This window comes from Rhinatrema bivittatum, chromosome 6, assembly GCF_901001135.1.
Source record: "Rhinatrema bivittatum chromosome 6, aRhiBiv1.1, whole genome shotgun sequence".
Taxonomy (NCBI): domain Eukaryota; kingdom Metazoa; phylum Chordata; class Amphibia; order Gymnophiona; family Rhinatrematidae; genus Rhinatrema; species Rhinatrema bivittatum.
In genome coordinates, this window is record NC_042620.1 from 30,898,165 (window position 1) to 30,911,537 (window position 13,373).

At 44.4% G+C, this 13,373-nt stretch overlaps 1 long non-coding RNA gene across 1 annotated transcript in view; it reads right to left on the reverse strand.

The window, feature by feature from the left end:
- Window positions 1–10,392: 10,392 nt before the first annotated feature.
- Window positions 10,393–13,373, reverse strand: part of LOC115093189 — a 91,929-nt gene continuing 88,948 nt past the window's right edge. The window contains exon 3 of the long non-coding RNA XR_003857205.1: window positions 10,393–10,567. This is a non-coding gene — a long non-coding RNA (uncharacterized LOC115093189). The remainder of the gene's footprint in view (window positions 10,568–13,373) is intronic.

Sequence of the window (13,373 nt, forward strand, 5' to 3'; positions counted from 1 at the left end):
GTAAAACCAGGACTGGCTCAGTGTGTGCCGCCAGGACATAGCACAATTTGGCCACCCTGCTCATTGGGCATATTGTTAAAATCCTTTGTAAGCAAGCGCCTTCTGACCAGCTCTTTAAAAAAAAAAAAAAAAAGAATTTTATTCAATAAATGCAGCAATTTATTCTGGAGCTGTAATTTTGTCAGTCATAAATTAGGTGAATCTAGCCCCTTGTGTTGAAAAGGACATATCTATTATACTGCCTTGCACTGCACGAGGAAGCAAGATTCACCCTTATGACAGCTGTCAGCCGGATTGTTCTACTTATTCTGTCAAGCAGCCCTTAGACACACATCATACAAGGACTCTCGCCTCACGCACATGTTTGACCTGAAGCTTTGGGAGATCTTGGCTGTTGAACAGTAGATTAACAAATAAAGCTATTGATTTGTTCTTGCTTCTGGAGGTCAGATTGCCATCCAAAAGGAGAAACGACTCCTGCCCTATTAAGCTGCCAAGCGAGGTTAAGTGAGATGATTAATGGGACATGTGCGCTAAAAACTGGAATGGTGGGTCAGGAATTGGACCAGAAAGACTTTTCAACGAGAAACACCTACTCATCGACCACTTAACCATGTTTCATCTTTTCCTACCACTTCCCAGGTATAATTAAACCTTCATCTTGTCGCCTATTAGAACTTTTCTAAAACTTTCACGAGTCCATGGTGATTCTCCATAGAAATTTCAAGGCATTTCCTGTAAATATTATTTAGCTCTGTGACTACTGGCTTGCTCACAAACCTCCTTTCTATCTGCTTTTAATTATTATTGCTGGACTCACGCTTGCAGAGCTGCTGGAGAGCAGTGCTGAAAAGTAAAAAGGCATTAGTCACAGTTTTCCAGTCACAATTACCAGATAAACATGCCAGAGATAAGAAGAGCTCAATTACCTAATGCTCTCTTGCCAATGGTTGTATATCAGAAATCAACCCAGCCAAAAGGAACCAAACTATTAAGTTACTTGCCCATAGTAATTAATTATGAAGATATCATCATTCATGTTTTTAATCTATAAACTGTGCTGTGGTAATTGATTTTTTACTTCAATGAATTCCAATAATATGGCCAAAAATAATATTTAAAAATTATTCATCTGTGTGTAGGTTGCAACTTTATAAATGCTTGCATATTCTTATGAACGGCCAGGGTATTTTTTTTTTCCTAAAAATTAGCATTGCTTCTGTTTTATTGTTACCGGTGACTGTAAAAATAAGAATATCCACAATTCATTAGAAAACTATTAACCCTATTATCCATTCCCATTTAACTAGATTTTTTTTTTAGATGTTACAAGCACTGCACAGTTTAAACAACCATGGTAAATGACATGATATAAATATGCACGACTGCTTTTTATTTTATAATAGATTGGCGGATATTAATGCTTAATACAATGTAAAGTGTTTATAATGGGAAAGAAAGAAATGAGAGCGGAAAAGAGGAAAAACAAATCTTATGCAGAAAGGTTGAGGGATGCATGGGGTCATTTCTTATTGGAAGATGTTGAAGTCAAAATAGTAACAAAATTCAAGAAGGCATGGGATAAGTACAGAGGATCCTTGGAAGCTTAAGATCGGTGGTCTTTGTGGTATTGCATCAGGAAAACATTCAACCCAGCTGGGCCTTGAGATCCTTGCCGCCATTTTTTCTGTTTCTACATTTCCGTGCTATGGCTGGGAACAGGAAATCCCCCAGCACGATCCGCCCGTTAACCAAGCCTGGCTTTCAAATACTATGCAGAGGTGTTATGAAAGGGGGCCAGACAGCAAATTTTGCTGTTCGATTTTCGCAGAACACGTCCTTCAGTACTGTCATGTCTAAAGGGCTCCAAAAGTTTGGTCTTCCCCATGTGGCACGCAGGTGATTTTCCAGTGATGAGGTTTAATTCTTAGAAATGACACATGCCCCTACTATCCATCAATACTTATTGTCAGAGAAATCCTGCAAAGCGCCAAATCTTCCAAATTACTATTCAAAGAGTGCAGGCAAAATCATAATCAGCCCATTATGAGTTTCAATCTAAATATATTTCTGTTCTTTAGGAATTCCCATATATACTATATAACTATATATATATATACACACACACACATACATACATATAGGCAGATTTTAAAATGAGCGTGCGTGCACCCACATAAGCACATATGTGGGCAGATGCAGTGAAACGAAGGAATTTTCAATGGCGGCTCAAATTATGTGCGTACTTTAGAAAACGCGTGTATGACTGCACGCGAACATGTTCACGTATCATCCACGCATAGGCGTGTGCATAACACATCTCGCGCGCTCGTCTGTGTGAGCGGATTACGTGCTCCCTTCAGCAATGCAGCACTTCCAGAGAACTACAGGGGGCATAGGAAGTGAAAATGCCAAGGCCTGCATGGCAGCCAAATTTCACCACCAGGGGCATCCAACACCTGCATCCCTCGTTGTGGACAATGAAGCAAATCTTTTCTTTGTCCACGTGTCCGCCGGGACCTCCGCACCGGCAAGAATGCCTGGAGGGAGCTCTGGAGCATGTTCAACTGTGGTGCCTCCTACCACGTGGGGTAAGTAGAATGGGAGTAATGGGGGGTGGAGAGTGTCAGGCCATGAATGAGGAGTGGCTACTGGGGGGGGGGGATGGGGGCATAGGTGGAGAGTGTCAGGCCATGCATGGGGGGCTTGCTGGGGGGGGGGGTAGAGGGGGTAGGGAGATGGGTAGAGAGGGTCAGATCGTGCATGGGGAGGGGAAGCGAGTGTGAGTTATACAGCTACTCACATCTTAAAGATTAACAATGGTAACTTATCAGTATGGCACCCACATTGACAGCAACAGTGCACTATTAATGGGGGGGTCATCCTTTTTTTCCTTATAGATCGAAGACCTGAAGAAGGCCCAGGAGCAGTGCCTGAAGCGAAGGCGCTGGATGGACCGGGTGTGTGCTCGGTGGGATGGGACTGGAGGTAAGATATTCCTCAGGCCAACCTGGAATAGTCATCTAGCTCCATCTACGTCCTCTCTGCGTAAAGTGCCACCACACTAATTGCCCCCAGCTCTGCTGCACACGGTCTCAGCCTTCACCTTACAGTGACCGTCCTTCAGGCGTCTCTCTGTGACAGGACCCACTATCCAGAAAGAGTTTAGGAAAGACATCCTCTAGCCTAGCTGGCAAGCTTTCAGGGGACTTTACTCCCATTCCTTACATGGATTTCCATATAAACAAGAAGGCCCTGGTCCAATAGAACAATGGGTAGCATCTCGACTCTACAGGCCTTATGAATGTTATCTTGTACATCGCCTAGGCCTTTTAGAGTTAGGCAATTCATACATTTTTAATAAATGTGAATTGTAAATGCCTTGCTATGTACAGCTCCAGCGGATAACTGTGAACCATTGCACATTTCTTACCCGCACTCCTAGCACAAAGGAGCCTCCATCAGTTTACATCCTGCTCACATCAGTCATCTGGATGTCCGTTCACCTCCTGTATGGAAGCCAGCACTTAATGACAGGGTTGTCCCATACCTATCAACACTTCCCTTTGCTTTCACCCTCTCTCTTACAAGGCAATTCCTCTTAGTACCTGTGTCACCCTGCACATCGTACTCTGCAGCACGTGAGCACTCAACTTGACACACACTTGATTTTGTCTTCACCGGCAACAGCTCCTCCCCCTCGTCCTCCTCGGATGAGGTGGAAGGAGATGCGCCCAGTGGCGGTGGCAAGGCCCCAGCCCCCGTCTCTCGTGGAAGCAGCAGCAGCTGCTACCGCTGGGGAGGGGCAGGATGGCTCCTCTTCCACCCCATCCAGCGCCAAGGGAACCAGAGGGGTGGTCCTGCCCCTCTGCTCCCGGCAGGCGCACTCCGGGCCCCAGACCCTCTCCCTGTCCCCGTAGGGCCTCCTCTCAGGTTTGCCCAGGGAGTCAGGAATGCCGCAACTCAGACCGGTCAGCCGTTGTTGGCCAAGGGAGGCCTATGTGCCCTTCTGCTTCCTCTGCCGCCTTCCAGACCACAGCAGCCAGAACGAGGTTCTTCGATGGGATTGCCTGCTCCTGCTGACGAGCCTCTTTCTAGGCGCCAGTTTGAAGCTACGGTGCTGTTTGATGGTGGAGGAGCAGAGGAGGATGTAAGCAGTCCTTAGGAGTTTGCTCAAGAGGACACACGGCCATGGTCAGGCCATTCAGCGCCTGGCTGTGGCAATACAGGTTCTTGCTAGGAGGCAACAGCCATCCGGAGCAGGCGCCTTAATCTGAATTCGCAAGTGTACCTCATTCCCTGGGGGGGTTTTTTTGTTTGGTTACTTGTTTGCTCCCTAATTTTCCCCTCCCTGTCCCTTTTATAAAAAAAATATTGTAAATAGTTTAAAAAGTAAAAACTTTTATATGTTTATATGTTTTATATAGCAAGTGGCACATTTAAGACTAATCGGAGAAAATTCTTTTTCACTCCACGCACAATAAAGCTCTGGAATTTGTTGCCAGAGGATGTGGTTAGTGCAGTTAGTGTAGCTGGGTTCAAAAAAGGTTTGGATAAGTTCTTGGAGGAGAAGTCCATTAACGGCTATTAATCAAGTTTACTTAGCGAATAGCCACTGCTATTAATTGCATCAGTAGCATGGGATCTTCTTGGTGTTTGGGTAATTGCCAGGTTCTTGTGGCCTGGTTTGGCCTCTGTTGGAAACAGGATGCTGGGCTTGATGGACCCTTGGTCTGATCCAGTATGGCAATTTCTTATGTTCTTATATTCTTATGTCAAATAAAAATGTTTTTGCATTTTTGAATACTTAGCCTGTGTCTACGGGTGTACTGATAAGTTTTCATGAGGTCAATAATCAAAGGTAAACATTTCAATGGATAATGAGGAATGTGGTTATAGAGGGTTGCAAAAGACAAGAGGACAGATCATAGCCACCAAGGGACAGCGACCACCTTAACTGCTTCCCAAGATGCAGAGTAAGTACATGCCAGCGTCATACCTTCAGCTAATCCTGGGCGTGCGGCCTACACGTTCTTCAGGCCAACATACCAGGCCCTGCTCCCTAAGTTGCTGGCGACCATGAGGTTGAGAGTGAAAAAAAGAAGGACAGTACATCTGAGGAAGGAGGAAGGGGAGGGGGAGGGGGGAACAGATTAGGCATCAGAGGGAAATGTGAAGAAGAACACCAGGCAGGGTTTTTTTTCCCTCTGCTTTAGGTCGTGGGAGTGATCGGAGAGAACGAGATTTCGTGAGTTGGTCAAGTGGTCAAGCAGACAGATTAAGGAAAGAAGGGAGCTCAGGAGACCTGGGATACGGGACTTACACTCCGGAGATGGTGGAGACCTGGCGTGGTGAAGGCTGGGGCGGCAGACGCGTGCCTCAAGAGGAGGAGCGGTAGAAAGCACACAACGCCTTTCTCCCTGTTGTCATGCCTGGGGACTTCTGAGTCCTGCTTGCCCTGAGATCAATGGGGGTGGGGGTTAGCCGGCCTGCGCAGACTTTCTCTTCCTCTCTTCCCACCTCCAAAACTACTTTCTTCTTAATTTCTGTTCTCTATCAGATAATAAAATAGCTTCCAACCTTTGGTGTCTGGGGCTTGATTTTCTGGCTCAGCCTTTTTTTTTTTCCTTCTCATTCTCTGTCCTTATCTTCATTCCTTTGTTTTCTGTCTTTCTCTGATGCCCTCCTTCATTTATCTTTTCTGTTTCAGTTCTCTCCTTACCTTCTTTATCTCTCTTTCCTTCAGCAGCAGATGCTTTAATACATTCTCTTCCTTCTTTTTCTCTCCACTTCTCTTGCTTTTTTCCTATTCATCCTCCCTGTTCCACTTTCACTGTCCTTCCTCCCATTTCTCCTGCGCACCCTCCTCCCTCCCCTCCTTCCTTCCGGGATTCCTTTCTCCAGCCCAGGGCCCTCTTTTTCCATCTCTGGCCATCCCTGGTCCTTATATTCCTCTCTCTTCCTCCTCCACCCCCCCCCCCCTTGCTCTCATCTTTCCCCAATTCAACCCTCTCCTCCTATATATTGCCTTCTCCCTCCTCTACATTGCACTTCCCTCTCTATCCCAACTCCTTTCTCTTCTGCCCACTCTCTTGCTTTTACCTCTCTCCACCCCCCCACCCACCACACATACACTTGCTCTCCTTATTCCTTCTGTCCCTCAACTCTTGATCTCTTCTCTGGCTCTCTCTTCTCACTCTCCCACCTCCACATTTTTGTCCCTCCTTTTATTTGCCCTCTAGCCTCCAAAACACACACACACACAGTTTTTCTCCTCCGCCCCCTTGGATTTCTCACTCTGTCACAGCACCGTACAGCTTCCCTTGCCATCTCTCCATCTCTTTACCCTGAGCCATGCAGGACTAGCAGTGCTTCCCCGCCTCTCACTGCTGATTGGTTCACTGTGATAGCTACAACCAATCAGCAGACAGAGGAAGAGAATTGGCAGCAGAGCTTCCTCCTGCCTCGGATTCTGTCCTAGTGCCTGCCATATCCTGAAGAAAGAGGCAGTAGCTCAGGGGCGGATTGCAGGAAAATATCGGCCCGGGGGATTTTTTTTTCAAAACTGGCCCATGGGGTATCTGGCGCCCTCATGTACTTTCCCTGCAGTACAAGTATCTTCCGGCCGCGGCAGGATGGGCTCTGCCGAGGCCTTCGCGGGCCTCCAGGGCCGGTGCTAGCTTTTTTGCAGGCCTGTGTGAACAATTTACTGTGCTGCCCCACCCCTACCCCCGGCATCATTCAGTCTCTGTCTGGCGCCCATCAAAAGAAGCCTAGCTCCCTCCAGCAATCTATATTTTTAAAAACTGACACCTCCCCCATGGTCAAGGGAAGGGTATTAGGTACCCAGAGCAAACCTTACAACCTTGCACAAACACACACACACATCCTCTACAGACACGCACACACACACACAATTCAATTATGCATTTATAAAGGATTTTACATGAACATTCAAAAGTGCAGTCTTCTGAGGCAAAATATCACTTACAGCATGCATATTATATTTACATGCACTGCTGTGATGTCAACCAGAAAATCCTGCAAAAAAAAAAAGACACTTGGAACTCCTATGGAATTACATTTTTTGTAATGTGGGCTTAGCCCTCAGAAAGCCATGAATAAATAGAATTACCATTACAATATAGTACACCCAACAACCCAACATGCAAAGAAGCTATATTCAATTTCTGGGGTCACGTCACCCAAAAAAAAAAAGAACCCCTCCATAAACCCCTGCAAAAAAAAAAAAGTGCCTAGAATCTTGCCATACCCTATAACAGCACTGACTCAGGACTCAAATATCAGCAACCTTATGAAAAAGAAGCAATGCAAATACTACACCAGGCCCTAGAACAGTGACGGCGAATTCCAGTCCTTGAGTGCCACAAACAGACCAGGTTTTCAGGATATCCACAATGAATATGCATGAGATAGATTTGCATACAATGGAGGCAGTGCATGCAAATCTTTCTCATGCATATTGATTTCTCATGCATATTGATATCCTGAAAACCTGGCCTGTTTGTGGCACTCGAGGACTGGAGTTTGCCATCACTGCCCTAGAACATGAATACACCACCTACTGGGATAACAGAACAAGCCAGACTGCTACAAATCTTTACAGAGAAACTGCACACTAGCAGCAATACCACACCTCATTCACATTCAGGCAGAACACAGACCAACCCTTACCTAATACAGAAATAAGGGACTACAATTTAGAAATAGAAACATGCAAGCAAAACAGAAATAGCCTGAGAAACCAAACTCTGAACAGTGGAAAGATAAAGAGCAAAATACAAAATTATAAGACATGCACGGACTTAAGATGGCAGATTCCAATTGCTAAAATCTCAAAATATTTTTTTTACCTTTGCTGCCTGTTCTTTTTATTTTTCTAATCAGTTGGTCCAGGTCTCTTTTTTCCACTTTCTCCTTGTCAGTCTTTTCCTAATTCTTTCTCCAGGGTCACTCTTCTGTTTCCTCTCTCTCCTATCTTCTTCCCCCCTTCCTCCCTCTCTCTCTCTCTCTCACACACCGACACAGACTCCCTTACATACACAAGCTTTCACTCACACACCCAGGCTCCCATTCTTGTACACATACCCCAGGTGCCCATTCTCCCAACCAGATGCCCATTCTCCCATGCACACACCAAGGCACCCATTCCCTCATGCAAACACCCAGGCTTCCATTCTCACACCCAGGCTCCCATTCTCACACGCACGCACCAGGACTCACCATAAACTCCTTCTTCGCTGCCACGGGGACAGGCTCCCGTGGCGGCCTTGTTTTGGCGGGGGCTTCACCACCACGGGGACAGCCAGAAATTCTTTCAGAGAGCAACTAAAACAATAGTTGTGAAAAACCTGTCGTTCCAAGTCCATACTGGAAAAGCAAGCTATGCTGCAGCCTTCGGAGCTTTGGTTGGCCCTGTTACAGCAGCCACTCCTTGCTGGTCTTGTGACCTGCACACCTGAAACCCTTCCATATATGGTTAAACGCAAGGAGGGGCCAAGTTCCCAGACTGAAGGCAATCCTGACAGCAAGCCTCACCGCTGGAGGCAGCATCTCCTTTCACATCCTAACATTTTAAAGAGGCAGGAGCACACGATTGGAGAGAACACAAGATGGGCCGCATTCATCGAGGGACACCATTTTGTGATAAAGGGCTAGGAGACACATACTCCCAATTTATGAGGTTGTATACGCTGACAGAGAGACAGAAAGCTTGCTGGGGTGGTTCACATAGCTTTCTCCTCCAATGTAAACCCCGTGATGGCAAGCGACGTGGCAGAAAAGATGGATAGAGTTAGCATCCAAACAATTAAACTACCTCTCTTCGCCCAGTCATACTGGATACAGCCAGGCCCTCAGGCGTTCTTATTTATCACTTTGAACAGGCATAAAGTCAACTAGGAAGCTCTGGGCCATTGAATGGAAATGCATCTTCTGCAATAGAATTGTTTAAGTGAGGAAACCCAGATAGCATTGACGGAGAGGGACCCAAACATAGAGGAGTCAGTGTTTGCCACCACCGCACAGGCATAGAGGTTACGCGGGCAAGATTGCGCAATAAGGCATATACATGCATCATAATGCCTTGTATTTTAATTGGTTATGCTCGTAACATGTGCCTGTGTAAGTCCCGCCCACTTACCCGCAAAAGTACGCGCACATTATGCGCCTTTGAGGAAATAAAAAGAGGGAGACAGGGACTTGTCTTTCCACCACCACCCTGTCTCAAAAATGTGCAGGCCACATGAGAAAGCCAAACTTTCTACCAAGGGAGGCAAGGAAGTACTGAGGGTGCACAGCATCCTCTATGGCAGCGGTGACCAAACGTTTTGAGCCTTGGCCCCTCCTTTCCATCCATACAATTTGTTGGGCCCCCCACCCACCAAATTGGGTTACATTGTGTATATATATAGATATATATAAGAACATAAGATATGCCATGCTGGGTCAGACCAAGGGTCCATCAAGCCCAGTATCCTGTTTCCAACAGTGGCCAAGCCAAGTCACAATTACCCAAACATTAAATAGATCATAAGCTACTATTGCTTATTAATTACCATAATAGTTTATGGATTTTTCCTCTATGAACTTATCCAAACCTTTTTTACAACCATTTACACTAACTGCTGTAATCACATCCTCTGGCAATGAATTCCAGAGCTTAACTATGCGCTGAGTGAAAAAGAATTTTCTTTGATTTGTTTTAAATGAGCTACTTGCTAACTTCATGGAGTGCCCCCTGGTCCTTCTATTATCTGAGAGAGTAAATAACCGATTCACATTGCTTGTTCAAGTCCTTTCATGATTTTGTAGACCTCTATCATATCCCCCCTCAGTCGTCTCTTCTCCAAACTGAACAGCCTTAACTTCTTTAGCCTTTCCTCGTAAGGCAGCCCTTCTATGCCCCTTATCATTTTGGTCACCCTTCTCTGCACTTTCTCCAGTGTGTTTGTGTGTGTGTGTGTGTGTATTTATATATAGAGAGAGCAAAATAATACCAAAAAGGAAAAAAGCACTAATGTTGAATATTTACATTAAAAATGAAAATACTTTATTCTTGAAATACAGATATTAAAATAAATGAGCAGTTCCTGATATAGTCATATCTAATATATTACTCAGTTAATACAATAATGTATAGTACACCTTGTAATCCTCTTGCATCATCAGATATATAGATCACCACAATGTATTGGACCAATATATGTTGTCAATGCCTAGACATTTGGCTGTGTCTTAAGATGAAAATAGCTGGACTTTTTTACTGTTTATGCATAAAGAACTTCCTGAGCTTGAAGTAACGTGCTGTTGCTATTCTTCACCACATATACATAAATAAATACATGATGTTTATAGACACATATTAGCTACATATAAGTACATGAGATGCTACACCTGTGAAATACAAATACACACTCACACTAGCATTCACACCGTGCGAACAGGATTGTGTCCCGGGTCTGATGAGAAAAGCCCCAACAAGGCCCTTGTTTCGCCGGTGAAGGCTTCCTCAGGGGTACCCTTGCCACAGAAAACAGCGAAAAGTCTAAAACAAAAACAAGACAAAAAGAAAAATTAAATAAAAAATATGTAGACAACCTGAAGTTTCAGGCTGATAGCGCTACGCATATCAGTTAGTTAAGAGTCTGCTCCCAACCCAATTCAACGGGAAATTTCAAAATATGTGGAAAACAAGATTTGTGTTTCAGAAAAATGAAAATACCAAAAAGAAAAAGAAGATAATAATTCTGATCATTCAATACTTAAAAAACCTTACCTAACTTGTAAATGCTAAAGGCTAATGTGCATGAGCTTACTGGAACTGCATCGCGGTAGATGAATATGCTGACACTACCTATGTAAACAACATACTAGCTTGAAGAGGAATTTGTAATTTGAAAATTCATTATGCTTGAGAAGAAAAAAAAAATTAAACAGGCTGCAACCCTTAACTGATTAGCTGGGAATGCTGACTAAAGGGAGTCCCAGTCGCTTATGCGATGCCTCACAAGATTTTAAATAGACAAAATCCTCTCTATGGAGTGTGAACCGAAATACAAATGGCACAGCTAGAAAATATGTAAAGAAAAGGAGCCAAAGAGTGGGTGAGAGTACTCTGAAACATGACTGAATTATACTCTCAAAAACATTTACAAAATATATGGAACTGAGGAAAGATACGGCCGAATTTTAAAACAGCCGCGCGCGCAAAAATCGGCACTTACGCTCATGGGCATGCCCTGCGCGCGTCAAGCACATTTTCAAAAGGAGGAATGATTTTGTATCCTTCCTTTGCTTCTTATTTTTATACACATAACAAAATCACAAAAAATTGTTTGAACTGTGAGACCTATGGTTATAAATGACCCATGTTAACTGATTGGACGAAAATAAGTCCTTTCACTGTTGGGTGTTATGACGATCTCTCTAATCCTACGCTTTGGCATATATGAGTAAGTTGAAATTTATAAGGTTTAGGACATCTCCAGCTCTGCCAGGTTTAACTTGCCGCAACTTTATTTCATTTACCTGCTGATGGATGTATTCTCCACACAATGCATTTAATTAGTTGTGGGCCTGATTTATTATATGAAGTGCATGTGAAGTATTTCATTTAGAAGGTGGAAGTGTGACTCTGAATTAATATGTGAAGTGTCTGATTGAAGAGGCGATAAATCTGATGCAATAGGGGATGTGTATCAATTTCAATGCAAAATGCATCAAATTTGACTTGCAACCTGCTTGCTACAACATGGGGGCATTGCACTATGAATTATGCGAGTAAACACATTTCATGTGATAGGCAACACATTTCCGATTTTTTAATTAAATGGCATTTCAATAGAAGTGATTCCTGAGCATGCTGTCCAATTTGACTGCAGAGAAAACTACAATATGTCATTAGATTCTAAAATGGCCGAAACTAAAGTGACTATCAAACTGCTTCTAAAACTTCTGCCTTATATCTGCCGTCCCCATAGGTGATAGCTCTACAGTCGCTAATAACTATGCTACTGGAATATTCCATGGCTGCTGAACTATTCATGAACTCCCTTGCCTTTTCTGGGCTATATGAAAGGACCTCAGCTACCATCATTTGAATCAGTTTCATTCAGTTCGTTTTATAAAAAACGAACAATTCATGTGTGCACGGGTTGCTGTGTATATAGCGGGAGAAAGGCCTTTCTCCTTCACATTACTTTTTTTCTACAGATACCATGTTGCAGAAATATGCGCCACAAGGAGTGCAGGACCCTTGTCCTGTGACGCCATCTTTCTCAGTGAAATCTTGCAAAACGTTTTTGTTATGATTTCTTTTTCAAGTCTATCCTCTTTGCTTCTTTTCATTTTATTTCCTTAATGCCAACTTTTGAGTTATACCTCTACAGTACCTGAGCATAATCCTCTTTGAAGTGTCACGAAGGGCAGAATATTACAAAAAAAAAATAAAAAAAATTAGCTGACACCACTGGAAATTCCCTGGAGGACCCTATGAATTGCCTTCCCTTCCCCAGCCCCAGCACAGCCTGCCACCTGCTCCCAGACCTGGTACAGCCTTACTCAACCCTATCACGGCCTACCCATTCCCCCCCTCCCATGCAACCCAAGGAGCAGCACAGCCTGCATCCCCCCGCCCTAGCCCAGGCTACCCAGTTCTAGCTGCAGCACAGACACCCATGGAAATTCCCTGGGGGGCTCCTATTTATTGCCTTCCCCCCTCCAGCGCCAGCACAGCTTGCCCCCTGCAGCCCCGGCCCCAGCATAACCTGCCCTCACCCCCTCAGCAGCCTCAACACAGCCTGTGCTCCCTCAGCTCCAGCTCCAGCTCCAGCGTAGCCAGCCGAAGCCCCAGCCACTCTAGCCCCCAGATATCAGAGAGCTAGGAGCTCTTTGCAGCAAGCGCACACATACCACCCCCTCACTAATTGGTAGACAATCATACATGTGGCACTCAGAGCAAAAAAAAATGGATTGCCTCCGTCTCACTTCTGGACTATTGTCTGCATCTTAATTCTGTTCAGTTGCTGGCAATATAACATTTCTAAGGGATTAGGGATGCTCAAACCAAAGTACTTTTAATCTATTGGTTTGTTTTATATTTGTCTGTCAGTGATCCTCCAGAGAGTATATTCTACTTGTACTGTAACTACCAGTTACACACATTATTTGAACCTTGCTTTGAACTAACCTCCTGTTATTGTGTGAAATAAATAAGTCTTGTGTTGAAAATGTATCGGAAGTGTTGTTTTGGCACATGCCTTCTGATATTTCCCTGCTGTTGGAAAGAAGGTTGTGTGTGTGTGGAAGCTGGACTGAGGGTGCTGAAATCTAGATGGCTGGCAGTGCCCTCT